At 43.8% G+C, this 15,858-nt stretch overlaps 1 protein-coding gene across 1 annotated transcript in view; it reads left to right on the top strand.

Moving 5' to 3' along the window:
• XKR4 (XK related 4) overlaps positions 1-15,858 on the top strand; it is a 354,573-nt gene that overhangs the window by 298,454 nt on the left and 40,261 nt on the right. The window lies entirely within an intron of this gene.

Raw genomic sequence — 15,858 nt, 5'->3', positions numbered from 1 at the left:
TGATAGATATTATGTTTTTTTATTGTTAACCAAATCCCCAGATATTTTATTTTTGTTTCTATTTCCCACCCACATTCCGATTCAATGTCTTTTTTTGTTTGATTATTCTTTATTTTTTTAGCAGCATCTTGATTTTCCCTTTATTTTGTTTGCAGCCAGCCAATTTTACAAATCTACTTATCCCTTCTGTCACCTCCAGTATGCTCATTCTGGGTTGTTCTAAGGTTAATACAATGTCATCCGCGAATGCTTTCAATTTGTAATTTTGCTGGCCCACTGTTATTCCATTGATTTCATTGTTAATCCTGATCTTTTGAGCCAGTACTTCTAATATTAATATAAATAACAGCGGGGACATTGCGCAACCTTGCCTCATCCCTTTATATATCATACATTTTTCTGATGTGTTGTTTACAATTATATTGGCCGTCTGCTCATTATAGATTGATTTTACACTTTTTATAAAGGTCTCCCCAAACCCCACTGCTGGAGTATTAAGGAAAGTGAGAAAGGGTCACTTCTCCAAGAGCCCGGCAAGGCCCTCTGCAGCCGCAGATATATCATGTGATGTATTGTGATGTTGTGGTATTTAGCTGGTAATATATTGTGATGTTATAAACCTGATATCGCCCAGCCCTAAAGCACACTGAAAGACAGACAGCATTTCTCTCTCTCTCTCTCTCTCTCTCTCTCTCTCTCTGCTGATGCCTGCACAGGAAGTGACAAATAGCACAACTACTAGCACATTTGCAAACGAAGCAGGGCCCAGTATGGTTTCAAATTGAATGAGAGACTTTGATGAGATTCCTGCATTGCAGGGGGTTGACTAGATGACCCTTGGGACCTTTCCAAATCTACACTTTATGATTATCTGAACAAAAACTTTTACTCACATTCCTGGTAAGCCTAAATTGCCTTTGCTTCAGTCACCTCTCTCTGGGAGCAGCAGAAGTCTTGTCTGGTGCACCTTTTCATAGGCTAATTTCCACCCCTATGGAGACATGTCCCTTTATGTGGCAGTTTAAAAACACTCTGATGGGTGTGCCATCTGAATGAGGAAATGAAGCATTGTGAAAAAGAGGGAGGGCTTGTGGAGGCTGCTTCTTGGAAGTTGTGGCCATTTTAATTAAATGTAAGTTATGGGGTCAAGATGTGCTTGCAAAATATCCTGCAATACGTAAACCTTGATAACATGTTCTGTTTGCAATATTGAATCCTAGCGCTGCATCAGAAAAAGTATTTGCTTTGGACCTCTCTCTTTAATTCAGAGCAATAATCACATACACATATGGTGGTCTGTTTTACTCTATTTTTGAGGGGGGAGGTATTCATTGTGACAGAGTAGTAGTACTTTCCTGCATTAAGGGGTTTGATCAACAGGGGAGAAATAATTTGATAGCCTTACCTTGTTTAATTTGTTTGACATGATTAGTTTCTTCTAACTTTCTTTTTTGGAGTTTTCCACATCTACAATAGCAATCATATTGCACAATAACATACTGTGTCACAGAAAACCAGTTATTGCCTAAGGAGTAAAGGTAGTATTGCGGCACATGTGTTACCTCCCTTTCCTGGTAGCTTCTCCCCCTTCAAATAAGGTACCAGATAGGATCACCCTGCAATACATAAAGATTATGTATGGTAATCTTGGGGATTACCAGGACGTCGAAGGTTCTATGGAGATCAAAAGTGAGTTCCCAATGGGTTTGCAGCTCCATTTGTTGCTGGACTGACCCGGCTGTCAAACTGTGATCTATGGACTCCAATGCACTCCTGCAGCAGGCTGCCTCGAATTTCCTTCCCAGCGAGCAGCAGATTTCCCAGAAAATAAAATCAAGGAAAATACCTACTGCTTAGGTATTGAAGCCCCAGTAGCAGCCGCCGCAAGGGGGGTGGAAGTATTGGGACCCCTAATGGGAGAGGAAGGGCAGTTGCCACCCCAATACAAGGCCTACTGGGACATGTCCTGTGAGAAGGAGGCAGACAGTTTGCCTCCACATCGAACTTATGACTGTAAAATAGACTTGCTATTGGCGGCTCAGATGCCCAGAAGCCGATGTCTATTTGATGTCTGAGAAGGAGCTGACATCTCTCAAGGAGTTTCTCGAGAAGAGCCTGGCACGGGATTTTACCCAGCCATCCAAGGCGCCAGAGGGCTCTCCCATGCTGTCTGTAAAGAAAAAAGACACACCCAAACTGTGTCTCTGCATGGACTTTCACCAGATTATCCGCATCACGGTGCCCAATCGCTATCCCTTACCATGCATTGGGGATTTGCTAGAGAGGTTGAGGTCTGCAAAGATTTTCACAAAGCTGGATTTAAGGGGAGTGCGAGTGGCACTGTGGGTTAAACCACAGAGCCTAGGAATTGCTGATCAGAAGGTCAGCGGTTCGAATCCTAGCGACAGGGTGAGCTCCCATTGCTCGGTCCCAGCTCCTGCCAACCTAGCAGTTCGAAAGCACATCAAAGTGCAAGTAGATAAATAGGTACCGCTCCGGCGGGAAGGCAAACGGTGTTTCCGTGCACTGCTCTGGTTCGCCAGAAGCGGCTTAGTCATGCTGGCCACATGACCTGGAGGCTGTACGCCGGCTCCCTCGGCCAATAAAGCGATATGAGCACCGCAACCCCAGAGTCGGTCACAACTGGACCTAATGGTCAGGGGTCCCTTTACCTTTACCTTTACAATTTGATACGTATGAGGGAGGGAGATGAGTGGAAGACAACATTCTGCAGTTATGGCAGTTTCAAATACTTGGTCATGCCTTTCGGGTTTCAATCAGGGACAGTGATGTGGCAAGCATGCATCAACCATGTGTTGGAGAACCTGGTGGACATGCAGGTCGTTTGTTATCTTCTGATGTATTCCGAGAACCCAAAACAGCATGTACATCACATGACAGAGCTACGAAGGCTGAGAGAGCATTGCTTTTACACAAAGTTGGAGAAATGCCAGTTCCACGTCTCAGAAGTAGAGTTCTTGGGGTACCGTGTAACGCCAAGTGAAATGCACATGGATCTGGCCAAGGTGCAGGTGGTAGTGTCATGGAAGGAGATCAAAACCAAAAAGGACTTGCAAAGGTTTTGTGGGTTCGCGAACTACTATCACAAGTTCGTGTCTGGCTACTCCAGGCTCACGGCGCCTCTTACGGACTCCTTGAGGGTAAAATAAAACCCTTCCTGTGGACAGCAGAGGCTCAGCAGGCATTTGAGCAACTCAAAGCCGTATTCACCTCAGAGGAGTATCTAGCCCATGCTGACTCCCAGCATGGTGGTGGAGACTAATGCCTCCAATAGGGCGTTGGGAGTGGTGCTGCTTCAAGAAGACTGGAATGGCGACCTGTGCCCCAGTGGCGTAGTTAGCTGCATGGGCGGGACGAGCTGGGGAGGGGCAGGATGATCCGCTGTGCGCGCGGCAATGAGCCATTCCGCAGTGTGTGGCGGCGACGAGGCAAGCCCCTCACTGTCTGCCTTTTTGTCACCCACTTTGTCAGCCCCGGGGCAGACCGCCCCCACCCCACCCCCTTCCTACGCCTGTGCTGTGCCCGTGTGCCTTTGTCAGGTGTGGGCTGGCATCCTGCTTAATAACAGCACACAAGACTTAATTAACTGGTACATTTACTGCAAGCAGCAATTAGTCTCTGACTGCTCTATTGGAGTATGTGTTCATCACAGTCAAGTTGACTCTGAAGAGCCCTTCCGGTTTCTGCAGAATATCCTGAACTTCTGACCCTTATGTTTTGGGGCTTGTTTTCTTTCTAGGACTTTCCCTATTCACCTAGTTTTGGGACTAATAGTATTAGTTGCCTCCTCTTCCTGTGAGGAACTACTCGCTCTCCTTTGTGCTGGGCATGACTGTGCTTCTTGTGAGGGCTGGCTGCCTCCAGCCTGCTCTGCCGAAGCAGATAAGCTGCATTCCTTTCAGCTCTCAAAGAGGGGGGTAGACAACCCCCCTGTTTCAACTGTTTGAGAAGTATACAAGCCTCTCTGCTCCCTCTGCATCTGCCTGCATTCTATTTCAGGCAGTATGTCTTTGCTTTGGGCTGGTGTGTTCACAACACCACTCCCTCCCCTATAATCCTCCTCCTCCTGCTCCCCCTCCTCCTGAGGCTCCCTGTCTGTGTTTTCCCACCAGTCATTCTCACTCTCTTCTTCCTCCTCTTGAGAGTTCCCTACTATGCTGCCGCCCCCTTCAGCCTCACTTTTGCCATCTTCTTCCACTGCCTTCTCCTCCTCCCTCCACCCTTCTGGGTTTCGGCTTGCTGAGGCACCTGCGGTGGAATTCTACCTGTAACCTAGGGGCATGCACATTTTTGGAATCCTACGAAGAATTTTCCTCATTCCCATAACCTTTCCAAGAATTTCCCTCATTCCCATAAACTTTCCAAGATACTCAATATTGCAATCTCCTTCCCCTCCAGCCAAAGTCCAGCAACTGTGGCACTTCATATTCCTTTTCACCTTCCACCTTCCTTGGGCGCTTGATACGGGTGTGCAGGGTTCACGGGTGACAATAATGACCTATGGAATACAGAGTGTATCTTCATGGAGGTGGGCAAACAAAGCCTGAATGATACATGGCTAATTTGTTCCACTCCTTCAAATGGCCCCACCCTCTGAAGGTCCAACTTCCGGCACCATCCTTTTGTAGACCGTCACACTTGGTCCCCCACCCTTATCTCCTTGCCTTGTTTTCTATGCTTATCCGCCTCCCTCTTATATGCATCTTTCACCTGTTCCAACTGCTCTCGTAGTAAGCTGTGTAGAGCCGCCAATTCCTCTGCCAGATGTTCCGCAGCTGGGACTGACATGTTGTCTTCCTGTCCTGGAAAGGCGTGGGGTGACTTCCCAGGCTGGCAAAGAAGGGAGACTGTTGTGTAGATGGGTCTACAGCACTGTTATATGCAAACACTGCTAGAGCCAGCTTGTTGACCCAATCATCCTGTTGATAGTTCACATAACACCTCAGATAATGTTGCAAGGTCGCGTTCGTCTTTCCAACTTTCCATTGGTCTGTGGGTGGCTCGCTGAAACTGGGAGGTAAACTGTGTTCCTCTGTCTGAGATGACCCTTAGAGCAATCTATGCAGCTTAAACACATGCTCCACGAAAAGTTGAGCTGTCTCCTGTGCCGAGGGCAACTTCTTACAGGGCACAAAATGCGCCATCTTTGAGAACAAGTCCACCACCACCCATATCACCGTCTGCTTCTGTGACTCAGGCAGGTCGGTGATAAAGTCCATAGCTATCGCCTCCCATGGTCCTTGAGATGTAGGAAGTGGTTGGAGTAGTGCTGCAGGCACTTTGCGGGGTCTCTTTGCCCGTTGACAAGTCTCACACGCCTTCATATACTCTTTCATTTCCTCCTTCACCTTTGGTCACCAAAACAGTCTCGTCACTCAGAATAAGGTTTTGTACTGCCCAAAATGCCCTGCAATGGGGCTGTCATGACACAGCTTCAAAACCTTGGCATGGAGCTCCTCCTCTGAGACATATAACACTGTTCCCTTATACAACAATCCACCTCTTTCAGCAAAGCCATCTGCAGCACTATCCCATCTCTGTATTGCCTCTATGTTCTCCCTTGCAAACCCATCCTCGGCAGTTTGCTTCTGGAAGTCGAGCATCAGCTGCTGAGACCACTGCTATCTGTAGCCGGTCTGAGGATGTGCCTCAGCACTAGGGTAGCCTCTTCCAGATACTCCGAAAGAGCATCTGCTTTTTGGTTCTGAGGGCCCACCACATACTGCACTCTGAAGTTGAATCTGGCAAAGAAATGTGCCCACCTTATCTGTTGAATGGTTTCTTTAAATGTAAAGGTTCATCATTGTTCCACCTGATGTGTATGTCTTTAAGGGGCCAGAGCAAGCTAACGAGACCCAGCTTTACAGCTGTGAAACATAGCAGGTGCTGCTGAGTTGTATTTGATTAAGGTGTGTCAGCATTTGGGTTTAGTATATAAGGAGCAGCACCTAGCTCTCCCATTACCCCGGGGGATGGGTTGGTGGTTGGGTCTGGTTTGTTGTTGATCTATTTAGTGTAAATGGAGTTTTTGTTTTTCTTATTAAAACCTTGTTTAAGTTATTTTTGAGTCCTTTTCTTTTTAATGCATGATCTCCCCCAGCAAGCTCTCTGCAGCGCTACCATACTGCAAACAGCCAACATTATCTGCCTCTGGTTAAGACACCAAGCCGTCTGCCAGTTTTCTAGACTACGGTGATTGGTGTGCACCTCCACTTTATGTTGTGCCCCCTCCAGGAAGTGTCACCATGTCTCCAGAGTGTCCCATATAGCAAACAATTCCTTCTCCCAGATGGTGTAGTTCTGCTCTGACGGAGTCAGCTTATGCATGACTAAATGGTACAAAAGGTGGTCTTCCACTCATTTTCTTCTCTTATCCTTATCAAGTTATAGGCCCCCCTCAAGTCAAGCTTTGTGAAGATCTTTGCTGACCTCAACCACTCCAGCAAGTTCCCTATACGTAGCAGGGGGTAGCGATTGGGCACCGTCACCGTTCAGCCTCCTGTAATCATAGCAGAGGCGCAGCTCAGAGTTGTTCCTCTTCTTCACAATAAGCACAGGTGCGCTCCAAGGAGCCTTAGAAGGATGGATAAAGCCATGCGCCAAATTCTTCTTCAGAAATTCCTTCAGCTTGGCAAACTGTTTCTTACATGGAATAAAGACAACTAATGGGCAGCTGGGCCCCTGGCAGCAATTCGATTTTGCAGTCATAAGGCCTATGGGGTGGTAATCTATCAGCTTCCTTCTCACAGAACACATCTTGATAGGCCTTGTAGGGAGGGGGTAATTGTCGTTCGTTCCCTGTGAGGGCTCCTAGGGCCTCTGCCCCTCCAACCTCTGCCCTCTCTGGCCCCCTTCCACCTAGGCAGTGTAGGCGGCAATAGGCCGAGGCAAAGGTTATGGATCTCTGCCCCCAAGCGATCACAGGATCGTGCCGGGATAGCCGCGTCATTCCCAGCACCACAGGGTGAGTTGCCAACCTTGTGACGTGGAATGTGATTGTCTCTCTGTGGCTCGGCAACCCCAGGCCAACCGGCATCATAGCCTCAGATACACGTGCAGCTAGCAAGGGCCACCCATCAATGGTCTGTACGACTAGCAGGGGCTCCGACCTCTGCATGGCCATCTGCAGCCTCTCCACAAATTCCAAGTCTATAAAATCTGTAGACGCTCCTGAATCTATGAGTGTGCACACTTGCTCACTGCCCCCATCCGGAAACTAGCGTGGCGTGCACTGTCAGTCCCCCAAACACTTGAGATTTTCCTCTTGGGGATGGTAACAATGGAGGTCCCAAAAAACAAAAGAGTTTACTACTTTATGCCACTACTGCAGCTAGAACCTTATTGACACAAAGGTAGAGAACAAGTGTAGTACTCACTAAGGAAGAATAGTAGTGTAAAATGTTGGAATATACTGAACTGGCTGGCCTGATGAACAGCATAAGAGAATATGGAGATAAGGAATATAAGTAGGAATGGATAAGGTTTATTAACTATTTCAAGACAAATACATAGCTTAGCAGGCCTCGTGTAAATCCAGCAGAGTTGAAATAGATAGAGTATTTAGTTGATACCAAATTGGATGATTAAAAAGATGTGGATTACATGGAGTAGTAGAAAAGTAAAAGGAACCAGGAAAAGTGTGGAAGGGAAGCATATGGTATATGTATACATGCTGCATTTGGTATGAAGCTGTAAGTGGGACAGGGGGTGGGAGGGAAAGGGAGGGGGTTAAATATGCTCTCTGTTATTGTTTTAGAAAATGCAATTTTTAAAAATTATTTTAAAGCCCACTCTAGACCTAAGAGAATGCAAAAACTATAGACTGGTCCCTGACACCTCTTTTTTGCCAAAAGAGATGGAAAGGGGGATTGTGAAGCAACTGTAGACATTTCTGGATGAAAATGATTTTCTAGATTCATTAAATTCTAGATTCAGACCTGAATTCAGAACTGAATCAGCCTTGGTCGCCTTGATGGATTACCTTCATCATAAAATGAACCAACTGCAAGGCCAGGTTCCCACTTGAGCACTGTGCTCCAGGTGTTGGTTGGTAACTTGAGGCTGTATTTCTGTAATGTCTTCTATGTGGAACTGCCCTTGGGCCTGATGAAGAAATACCAGCAGGTGTAGAATAGGTGGCTAGATTGCTGATGGAGGCATCTGACCAAGATTATGTGACACCATGGGGCAATTTGGCCAAGCAACCCTGGCTGACTGAAGTATTGTTTCCCCTCACACAAAAATTTCCTTGCACCTTTAAAGAAACAAGAAGACAACATCATTGGAAGAAGGTATTAATGTTTATTTCTCAAAAAACATGAAAGTGATAAGAAAGTAGCCAAGACACAGAAGCCCACCAACCCTTGCAAAGGCCAACTAGGTAAAGGTTCTTTTAGGCACATTGCTGTAGGGGGGGAAAGGCACCTGTTTTTTAAGGGACCGGGGTGCAAGAAATCAGTGCTAGCTGGTGCCTGTTGGGATGGGTAGTGTGGAAGGCAGGAATGCCAACAAGAAGGAAACCCAGAGCCACTGATTCTAGTGATGCCCCCAGTCCTTGTCCATGCTGAGTACTACAATGGCAACAGAAACTGAGGAGGAGGAAACTGCCAGGCAGTGGCATCCCCATGTCATAAGTGTGAAGGCAGGCAGAAAGGGCCTGGCAGAAAGCCGGTTACCGTTTTATCAGCTTTAATTGCACAGCCTGAATTTGCCTCATCCACCCTAATGCAACAGATCCCACTGGCCAAATGGTCTATCTCAACACACCTGAATGCCTAGAACTAGTGGCTTTGTATAGGGAAGCAACTGAGAAAATGAGAGCTTGCAAAAGGACTAGAGAAGGATCATGTTTCATTTATCTTTTTATCTTTTGCCTTTCCTTCCTTTCCTTGGAACAGCCTATTCAGGAGAAGCCAGTTGTTTCTCCAATATGGTAGTGAAGGGAACAGAAAGAATATGGGAAATAACTGCTTCAAAATTGTACAAGGCAGATAAATCATTTCTGGTATTTGACTTGGTTGCTTTAAGTCAGGATCAAAGTACCCATCATGATGCAGCAGATGAGCGAGGAAGATAGTGGCAAGATGGATGTGATTCAAACACATTGATGGAGGGCTTCCGGAGGCGGCGCCATCGGCAATGACGGATTCCCTCTAGTTCTGAGGGAGTAGCTCCGCGGAAATCAGGTCTTGCCGCTACGGGGACCGTGGGACTCAGCGGGCACCCTTAGCTCCCCCCCCCAATCTGCGGGGAACCCTGTAAGGGGCTCCGGAGCGAAACAGGGAGTTTGGCGCGGTGCTGAGAGTCAACTGCTTCTTCCGTAGAGTGAAGCTGCACAGCTGTTGCTGGACAGTGCTGACCTTTTTCCTGTGACAATTCGGCTACTAAACAACTACCCGTGAGTAGGTCAAGTCTAAAGATTGGGGAATTTAAGGGGGGAAAGGATTAATTTGGCACTGAAGCGGGAAGGCGTAAACAGGAAGTCCGCCTTCCGTTTTCTGTATAAAGATCAAAGCAAAGACTGTCTAAGCTAAGACCTGGAGAGTTGCGTTAAAAGGACTTAAATCCTAACGTCAAATCAAAAGAACTCCCTCCCTGAGCTGCAGGAGAGAGGAGGGAAGAGGAGAAAGTATTTTATGCCTGCAAAAAAAAAAAAAAAGGAGAGAAAAGGGAATAAACACCACCACTTAATCCCTGGGGGCGGACTGCCAGGATTAATAGAATTGCTGTATTGAGAGTCGCACTGTTTATGGACAATGTAACTTTTTGACAGTTAACACTGCAAGTGAGATACTTTCATTCTGAAGGGTTTCTTTGGACTTGAAACTGTTGCTTATTTTGTTGAAGGGGGACTTTGGAAAGTTGGAAAAGAAACTTTATTGTAATATCATTGACTGTTACTGTGTCCCCCTAGAGGAACACTGAAATTGCTACAACCAGTTGGGGAATTTTCCACTTCTAACTGGCCAGGGAAATTTCCACTGCAAAACAAGCCTTGGCCGTGGGACTGACCTCGACCATCAGATAAAGTGTTATGGCAAACTTGCCTCAGGAAAAAACAACAAGATTGGGTAAGGTTAGACTGCAGCAGACCAGTGCAGTATTGCAGCAGCACAGAGCATCTGCATCCGGCCCATCTGTACCACAAGGGGAAGATCCTGCACAAGCTGGGCCAAAAGGAATGGCATCTGAAGAGGGATTTACTTCAGTATTAAGTAAAATTTATGAAACCTTGGAAAAATTAAGCAAACAAGTTACTGAAGCAACAACTAAAATTGACCAAAATACTACTAGCATTAATAACTTGGGGCAGAAGGTGAACTCAAACACAGAATCTATTGAAAAACTGCTGCAAGAATCTACTTCGAATTGAAAGACAGCTGAGGAAGCAAAGGAAAAAGCATCGGCTGTAGAGGAAAAGATAACACCAATATGTAAGCAGCTTGAGGACCACCGGTCGCTTTTGTCTATGATTGAACTGAAGGAGAAACAGACTAATTTGAGGATCAGGGCGGTACCAGAACTTGAAAAAGACAGCCTAAAGGATTTTCTTACACAGGAATTTGCAGACTTCTGGAACCTGGATGATAAGCAAGACTTCAAGATAGTAAGTGCTTTTAGACTTGGAAGAGGAGGGAGAAAGAACAGGGTGAGAGACTGTTTGATTACCCTCCGAACAAAAGAAGAGAGAGATAAAATACTGAGTCTGCATTTCCAGCAGACTTTGGAGATACAAGAATCAAGAGTGGAGATTTTTAAGGACATTCCGAAATATTTATTGGATCTTAGGGCTAACTACGGAGAGTTGGTGGCCTTGCTGAGAAGAAACAGAATTGTTTTCAGGTGGGAGTTTCCCCAAGGCCTTTCTTTTACCTTTAAAGGGGAAAAAATCAAGATAAGATCAGTGGAAGATAAAGAAAATTTTTTGAGAGAACACGGAGAAAACCTACAAAAGGAAGCTGAAGAAGAAGAGTCGAGAGCACTAAAACCAGGAATACTAGACTTAGTGTCACTACCTTTGGGATTGGACAAACTAAAGAAAGTGACACCACCGACAGAACAAGAACAATTACTTGGTGCAGTTGGAGGAGAAGCAAAATAACGACATCATGTCTCTGAAACTATTAAGCTGGAACATTCACGGTTTTAATTCCCCGGAGAAAAGGAAAAAAGTTTTTCATTTGTTGAAAAAGGAACAATTGGACTTGATTTGTTTACAGGAAACTCATGTGATAAGGCTACATAGGAAAGTATTGATTAACAAAAGATTGGGCCAAGAGTTTATTTCATCGGATAAGGTTAAAAAGAGAGGAGTTGTAATTTATGCTAAAGAGAGCCTATCACCGAAATTCATTTTTAAAGATGACCAAGGCAATTGAAATTCAAACTCAAGGAGAGAAATTCTTGATAGTAGGAGTTTATGCACCAAACGATGGGAAATCTGAATTTTTTAAGAAGCTGCATGAGACATTGTTGGACTATATGGAGTATAACATCATTATGATGGGAGATATGAATGGAGTGGTGTCCACAAATATGGATAAGTCACAAAGACAGGCAGTAACAAAAGACTGCAGACTGCCAAAAACCATTTTTGACATGACTGACAACATGGCCTTGATTGACATTTGGAGAACTAAGAACCCCTTGGGTAGAGAGGGAACTTTCTTCTCTGAAGCCAAAATGACATGGACAAGAATAGACCAAATTTGGATAACTAGAGGATTGGCTCCTAAAATTCGAAAAGCGGAAATTTGTCCTAAAACTTGCTCCGACCATAATGCGGTGAGAATGGAGATGAAATTAACACCAATTGGTTCCTTTAAATGGAGGATGAATGACACCTTGTTTAGAGATGCAGAGGTTACTAAGAAGGCCCAAAAAATCTTGAGAGACTATTTTGAAATAAATTTGAATACCACGGTCGAAAAAAGAGTAATCTGGGACACAAGCAAAGCGGTCATGAGAGGGTTTCTGATTCAACAGAATGCAATAAAGAAGAGAACTCAAAATGAGAAAAAAGATAAAATTCTGGAGAAAATAAAAGGAGAGAAGAAATTAAGAGCGAAACCAAAGTCGCAAGAGATTCTGAGAGAAATAAAGTTATGTCAAGTACAATATATGAAAATGATAAATCAGGAAATAGAATGGAAAATTAAACAGATGAGACAAAAGACGTTTGAATTGGCTAATAAATGTGGGAAACTGCTAGCCTGGCAGATGAAAAAAAGACAAAAATTAAACACCATCACAAATTTGGAAGTGGAAGGAAAGAATATACAGAATCCATTGGACATTAGAAAGTGTTTCCAGAGATATTTTAGACAACTATATACACAAGGGCCACAGAAAGAGACTGATATAGACCAATTTTTAAGAAAAAATGGATTACAAAAAAATTCTCAAGAAAATAAGTTAATGCTGAACTATAAAATAACGGAACAGGAGGTTGAAGAATATGCAGTTGGGCAATATGCAGAATATGCAGTTGGGCAAATCTCCAGGGCCAGACGGTTTAACCTCAAAATACAATGGATCTTTGAAAGACTGGTTAATTCAACCACTAAAGGAGGTTTGTAATGAATTTTTGGAGGGGGGAAAAGCGCCAGAGTCGTGGAAAGAAGCTTACATCACACGTATACCGAAAACTGAGTTTGAAAAAACCCAACTTAAGAATTACCGCCCCATATCCCTGCTTAATGTGGATTACAAAAATTTTGCAGATATATTGGCTAAAAGATTGAAAAAAGTTTTAGTTGAGGAGATACATAAAGACCAAGCTGGCTTTGTCCCGGGCAGACACTTGTCTGACAACACAAGAAATATAATTAACATTTTAGAGAAGCTGCAAGTGAACATTAATACTAAAGCAGTTTTGATATTTGTTGATGCGGAGAAAGCCTTTGACAAGATTTCTTGGAGTTTTATGAACAAAAATATTCAGGGGATGGGGGTTGGTCAAGGTTTTGAAAATGGTATAGGTGCAATTTATTCAGAACAAAAGGCCAAATTGATTGTTAACAACGTGGTGACAGAAGAATTTAAGATGGAGAAAGGGACACAACAAGGCTGCCCAATTTCCCCTTTGCTTTTTATTTCAGTCCTAGAGGTTTTGCTAAATATGATTAGAAGGGACCATTTGATCAAAGGTATTCAGGTCGGAGCTAAACAGTATAAACTTAAAGTTTGCAGATGATTTAGTATTGACATTACAGGAGCCAGAATCTAGTACTAAAAGAGTATTAGAACTCATTGAGGAATTTGGTCAAGTGGCAGGATTTAAGCTGAACAAGTCAAAGACTAAGGTTCTTGAGAAAAATTTAACACCGTTTGAGAAAGAGAGGTTTCAGAAGGAGACGGGTTTAACACTAGTTAAGAAAGTAAAATACCTGGGGGTTACCATGACTGCTAAGAACTTGAATTTATTTAAAAATAACTATGAGAAATGCTGGTCAGAAGTGAAAAAGGATCTTGAAATATGGTCAAATTTGAAGCTTTCCTTGTTGGGTCGAATTGCTGTGATAAAAATGAATGTATTGCCAAGAATGTTATTTTTGTTTCAATCATTGCAAATTTTGGACAAAATGGACTGTTTCAAGAAGTGGCAGAGAGACATTTCTAGATTTGTCTGGCAGGGCAAAAAGCCTAGAATAAAATTTAAAATATTAACTGATGCAAAGGACAGAGGTGGATTTGCCCTGCCAGACTTAAAACTTTATTATGAATCAGCAGCATTTTGCTGGTTGAAAGAATGGCTGCTTCTTGAGAACACAGACATTTTGGATTTAGAAGGTTTTAATAACGTTTTTGGGTGGCATGCATATTTGTGGTATGACAAGGTTAAAGCACATAAAGCATTTAAAAACCATATTGTCAGAAAAGCATTGCCCGTGGACCTGGTGACTCGGCGGGCACCATTAGCGCCCTCCCATCCAGCGAAGGAGCCTTTTTAAAGGCTGTGGAGCTGGGGACGGGGAGCGGCGCGGTGTTGCGAGTCTTCTGCTTCCCCTGCCGAGCGAAGCCGCATGCCATTCGGCGGAGAGCGCTGACTTCTTCCTTTGAAAATTTGGACTTAAAATGAAAACAACAACCCGTGAGTAATTTGGAAATTCGATTTAAAAATTTCTTTATTGGATTCGGCACGAACGGGGGGAGGAGCAAAGAGGAAGTCCGTCTCCCCCCCCCCCCATTGTAAACATTTTAAAGCAAGGATTTAACAACTAAGATCGAGAGAGAGCCTGTATTTTGGATAAAAATCATTAATTGCATGGATTGACAACATAAGTGACTGTGCTGGAGGAGAAGAGTTAACATTTTGATTAAAGTTCCACCCCCCCCCCCCCCCGAGACCGGGAGTGATCCGTGAGAGGAGCCTGTTGAGGAGATAGAGAGGACTTTGACAGCTGTCAAATTAGCTGTCAAAGTTGGAAAATAGAGAACTTTGTTTCTGACGTTCTTGCCGGTTACATTGGATATAATATAGTTACAAGTTGCTGAAAATAAACAAGGACTGAAACAATTTAACTTGGCCTTTGGGTTTGAAGTGAAAGGAATATTAAATAACCAGAACCCCTCTACAGGGGATTCAGGGACATTACAAGAATGGAAATCGGCCGGAAAATACTAGCTGACCTGGACGAGCTTGCCTTTATCATGGGAAAGTTACAAAGGATGTATGAACAAGGCCATGTTTTGTCTACAAGTGCCATAACTTTTGAGTCAACAATAAATGCACCTACTGAGTTGGAAAATGACTTGAAAACCCAGGCAGCAGAACAAGAAAAGAACTTAGGCAAAATTGAGGAAGTGGAAGAAGTGGAAGAAGATGCTGATCAGAAGGAGCAAGAAGGAGGGGCTGCAACGTTGCAGAGGGCAAAGGTGAGCCGGAGGCGAAGATGGAGATTACAAATTTGATCAAGGTGGAAGCTGGAATTTTTGGGACATTTGGATTCAAAAAGATTAAGAAACAAGATTTGAGCTCCACCTTTAAACATGGAGGTCTGGCTGGAAGGATCATGGAAGCTACAGGGATTGTGCCCCTCCGAGCCTTGGTGCCAAATACAAAGGACTGTCAAAGAAACCGGCAGAGAGGGACTGAAAGAGACTTAAGGGCCTCAGATGTAAGGTTGCCAGGCTGAAGCAGATGGATTAATGGACAATGGTTTTGGGATCGAAGCCGGGGAAGGGAGGGTGGGGTCTGGAAATCCGAAGGCTGTCTATCTTTTCTTACTTTTTTTTCAATTTTGTGTTGTTATTAGTATAAAAAAGGGGAATCCGTTGAAGGGAAACTGGGTCGATCTCAGGAAAAAATCTTTAAGCTAATTGATTGATGTATATAAGTTAAAAGTTGATATATAAATTGAACTAAATGTAATAACAAATCAAGGTTAAAAACTTTGGGATAAGAACTTGTTGGATAAACATTTGGACATGGAATACAAGAAGGGGAGGTGAGGGGAAGTTCTGGAAAGAAGGTATTGAAAATGTGGGATGCAATGAGTGTTCGTTTTCTTTTTTCTTTTTTCTTTTTTCTTTTTCTTTTTTGTATTATTCGAAATTCTAATAAATTATTTTTTAAAAAAAGAAGAGCATTGTTTAATGTCTGGATAAGATATAAAGACTTACTTGAAAATAAAAACCCAAGGTGGCTATCACCGATGGAGGCGAAGGCTCAGAAAAAACTCAATATGGAGGCCAAATGGCCAAAATATTGGTAGATTTTGGAACAGGAGGGTGACAAATTGAAATTGCAGAGTTTTGAGAAATTAAAAGACAGAGTGTGAGATTGGCTTCATTACTATCAAATAAGGGAGGTTTACAATTTGGACAAACAAAAAA

This window comes from Podarcis muralis, chromosome 8 (assembly GCF_964188315.1).
Source record: "Podarcis muralis chromosome 8, rPodMur119.hap1.1, whole genome shotgun sequence".
In the NCBI taxonomy this organism is placed as follows: domain Eukaryota; kingdom Metazoa; phylum Chordata; class Lepidosauria; order Squamata; family Lacertidae; genus Podarcis; species Podarcis muralis.
This window is presented reverse-complemented; position numbering and strand designations above follow the sequence as displayed.